Source organism: Capsicum annuum, chromosome 2, assembly GCF_002878395.1.
Source record: "Capsicum annuum cultivar UCD-10X-F1 chromosome 2, UCD10Xv1.1, whole genome shotgun sequence".
NCBI lineage: Eukaryota > Viridiplantae > Streptophyta > Magnoliopsida > Solanales > Solanaceae > Capsicum > Capsicum annuum.
Window position 1 is genome coordinate 83570799 of NC_061112.1, and position 4627 is coordinate 83575425.

The window sequence follows — 4627 nt, forward strand, 5'->3', positions numbered from 1 at the left end:
AATGAAAAAGAATATTTAATACTCTTAAATACAGGACAAGAAGAAATTATATAGCAAAATATCTAGTAAAAAATAAGGAAATAAAAACTGACAATATATGCCCAGATCTACCAAGAAGTTTAATAAATACTAAAAATATAGCAGAAAAAAATAATAATAGGAATTAGAAAAATAAAAATAGAATTTGAAGTAAAGGAAGAAATGCAAAAAACAGACATAATATTAGGAATAAAATGGCTAGAACAAATAAAACCATATAATATAGAACATACACAATTAACCATAACATATAACAGAGAGAAATTATTCTTAAGAAGAGCTTTAACGTGAAATGAAAATATATGTATTAATGAAGATAGTAGTAGAAGGATATTACAGTAGATATTAAACATCTATGATAGATACAGGAGCAAAAGCTAATTTATGTAGATATAATTGTTTACCAGAAAGTAAATGGGATAAATTAAAAACACCACTAATAGTTAAAGGATTTAATAACGAAGGAAGCTTAATTACTTATAAAGCTAAAAATGTAAAAACACAAGTATGAGATAAAATATTAACAATAGAAGAAATCTATAATTATGAGCTAACATCAAAAGATATACTTTTAGAAATGTCGTTTTAAGATAAATTATACCCACATATAATAACTAGAACAGATTGATGGTTTACAACACCATGTAAACAGAAAATAAGAGCAAAAAGAGTTATTAATAAAATAAGAAAGAAAACTGATTGGATAAAAGGAAGTGAAAAAATTATACAAAATTTAAAAAATATAAAAAATACCGAAGATACAATAGAACTGGTCATATTTTCAATAAATAAAAAGGAAATAACTATATTTTCAATAAATAAGATAGGAATAATTAAGAAAAAATCAGAACAATTATATAGTGAAGATCCATTAAAAGGATGGGAAAAACATAAAACCACTATAAAAATTGAATTAATAAATAAAAATAACATAACAACTCAGAAACCATTGACATATAATTTTGATGATTTAAAAGAATTTAAAATGCATATAGAAGAATTATTAGAAATTTAGAAGGATACAATTAGTAATCTATGTATCTTCTTCCTTAAAAATGTAAAGATCAACTGTACAATACTTTGTACAGTTTCTATCCCAAAAATAAATTTCTCTTCCAAAAAAATAAAACAACGAAATGTGAAGAGAAAAAAAATACTCTCGACTTCTTTTTAGAAATCAGGTTCATCAGAAAGAAAAAAAATAAATCTGGTGAAAATAAGGCTCACTGATGCTTGCACCCATGGCAATTTTTAAAGCTCTTTGGATTTTGTCCGAGAAAAAGTAAATTTGAGCCTTATGTTGAGACAGAAGAAACACCATTAAAGGGATCTTTTCTTTCCACACCCACACATACTTATCTGGGCCTCCATGCCAAGATAAGAATATGGGTTTTCCAATGTCAACCAAATACTGTCCAAACGCCAAAGGTGCATAAACTCAATTCTTCAAGAGTTTTTTTTTTTATACACGATTTAATATGCATGACATTATAATTAACCTGGCTCTGATGCCATTGTTAAATTAAAACGGAGCAAATTAGTGTGTACCTTGATATTTTACAGCGAAAAGTGATGAATTTGTTACCGAATGAATCGCTCTAAGTCCACTTCGTTTCTCTTGGAAACAAAATTATTTCACAAACTAAATGCCTTCTTTTTGGATGTTTTGTTGATGTTTCGAAAGATTCACTGCTTTTCTTTGTTTTTTGTTTTTTCGTCACTTTTCTCTACTTCAGAGGAAGAATGAACTTGAAATTATATTAGGGAAGTGGAACAGTTTTTCTTTGTAACTATTCCCCCAAATTTCAAATACTCAGCATTATCTTTTCTTTTCCCTCTTTATTCAGATAATCTAAAAATAAAAAATGGGTCGGATCAATCCAGATGAACGACCTATAACCCGTAATTCAACGCTCAGTATTTTAAATGTAAGTGACAAGTGAATGTCATATAACAATGCCCCATTAATAAGAAGGAAAAGCATTAACAACACAAAATATTTGCGTCTTATCATATAAAATTTATGAAAGTTATAATGGGATATTTTCTCCCATTCAATTAATTTTGTCTGTCAGCTGATTTTGACGTTCTAAGAAGATTTAAAAAATAAACTAAACTTTTGAATTTTGTGGTTTAATTTTTTAAAAAAAACATATATGTTTAGAATGTATCTAAATATCATTTAATTTTTCAAGTTAAACATTTTAATATAATCGATCACTTTGTGGTTAATTTTCCCCCATTATTGCATATACTCCCTCATTCGGATTTATTTTATGACACTTTGACTTGGCACACCTATTAACTAAATAATGATGGTATAATGACTTTATCATATTACCCCTATTAATTGATGTTTAGTACCATAGGTATTGAAAAAATAATTTGGTGAATAAGTAATTAATATTTAGGATAAAACATGAAAAAAATCTTTTCTTGATCGATCAAAAATAACAAATAAAAATAATAATTTAATTAAAAAAATAGAGACAAGTAAATCCGAGCAAAGAAAATAAAATATTTGGAGATATTGATTGGGCAGTGCAACATTACAAAAATTATGCTGCGCCCTAGACTAGATATTTGTGACATATAGTTCCAACTATCAGTTTGCTAAATTCACAACTATTGTGACTAGTTACAATCATTTTACTAGGAAAGAGAATAATTTATTATTACTACTCAGGTGTTGTGGCTCCTCTTTATGGTTTTCATTTTTATTTATCTATTATCTCTTTTTTTGGAGTTTTTATTATTTTAAATTAATATATTATGTATTAAGAAATTCAAAAGTTACTTCTCTTAAACATATTTTAATGTATTTATTGAATTTCAATGAATGTTATAATTTTATATGAGTTACAATCTTTTCACCTTCCACACTTTTGTTTATTCTCATAAATTCACATTAAACCTTTATTTATAAGTAACCATATTCATAGACGAATGTCAAATTATGTTTTCAATTTTTATTTTTTTTTTGAGTTTTATCATGTGTCTAATTTATTTAATTTTGTGTTAGTGATTCCTATTTTCATTTTTATTGTATGAGATTTTAAGAAAATTTGTTAATGCAATAAATATTGATAATATAGACATAACATCATCTATTTCTTCAATCAGAAACAAGGTATCCTACTTTTTATATTAAATTTTGCATTTTAAGCTCTAACTATTCATCTTATACTTCTGATGAAGTTCATATTTTCATTAGGAGATCGATGAAGTTTTTAGTGTTCTTCATAGTGTTTATTTTCCTATGTCATATTGAGAATATTCTGAGTAAGGAGTGTACTAATTAAAAGGTAGATCCTACTCCTCAGTTACCACAACACTTTCTTAGATATGAGATACAACAACAATATATCCAGTGTAAGCTTAAAAGTTGGATTTGCAAATGGTAGAATATACTCTTATCATGAAAGATAGAGATGGTTTTTATTGGACGGTAAAATCTACAAAAAAAGATGTTTAGTCGTTACCATGGTTGATTTGGCCTGATCTAATTTGGACAAATATGAATGTGGCTAATACACCTTTTGTACCGGAGAAATTTGAATTTTAGTCCATTAAAAATATTACTTTTTGATATTCAAATTATTAGTGCGCATAAACATTCATTTCCTCTTTAATTACAGAGTGTTAAGATTACATAGTTGATAGTGCATATATTTTCTATTTTGTAACTTATAATAAAATTTAGAGGTTATTAAGAGAAATCTTAATTATGAGTATTGTAAACTATTTATGCTGAAATTAAAAAAAGTATTCAGCCATTTTCTTAAGTAGTATATCATATAGCAGAATTTGTATCTTCTTTCAAATTAAACATGCAATTGATAAAAGGAAGAATACATATACAGGCCCCTCATCTATTTGACTTTTTCCGTATAGACACCTCAATTAGGCCATGTACCTATTGAACCCTTTACTTCTTCACAAATGATTTCAATTGAGCTCAATTTGCTGACGTGGCAAAAAATTTAAACTGCGTGTAATACACATGTCAATGATGTGGCAAAGTGGCAAATTAAATAACGATACGTGGCATTTTAATTTAAAATAATTATAAAAATAATTTTTTAATCTATTTAAATCTAAATTAAAAAAAAATATTAATACCCCCCCCCCCCAACTATACCCCCCCCCAACCCCACCCCCCCCCCCCTTCCCCTTCTTTTCCTTCCCTTCCAAAAGCAACAGAAACGTAAACAAAAAAAAATGTATCTTCTTCTTCTTCCATAGATACCCCTTTTCCCACCATTGAAGCACTTTGATTTCGTAGATACCCCTTTCCCCACCATTAAAGTACTTCGATTCTGTCGATACCCAATAATATCCATCTTCCCCATCTTCACTTCACTCCTTCGTTTCTCCACCAAAACAACACCCAACAACAATTTCAAATGAAAAGATAATGAATTTTGAATTTTAAAGTGTTGGTTAAATTGTAGCAGTAAAAGATAGAAACATTTTGTTATTTCATTTTCCCACTTTGATTCCGTCGATTTTTTATTTTCATTTCCTCACTATATATACATATACACACACGAAATCTCCTGGATCGATTTTATTACTCTAAAATTCA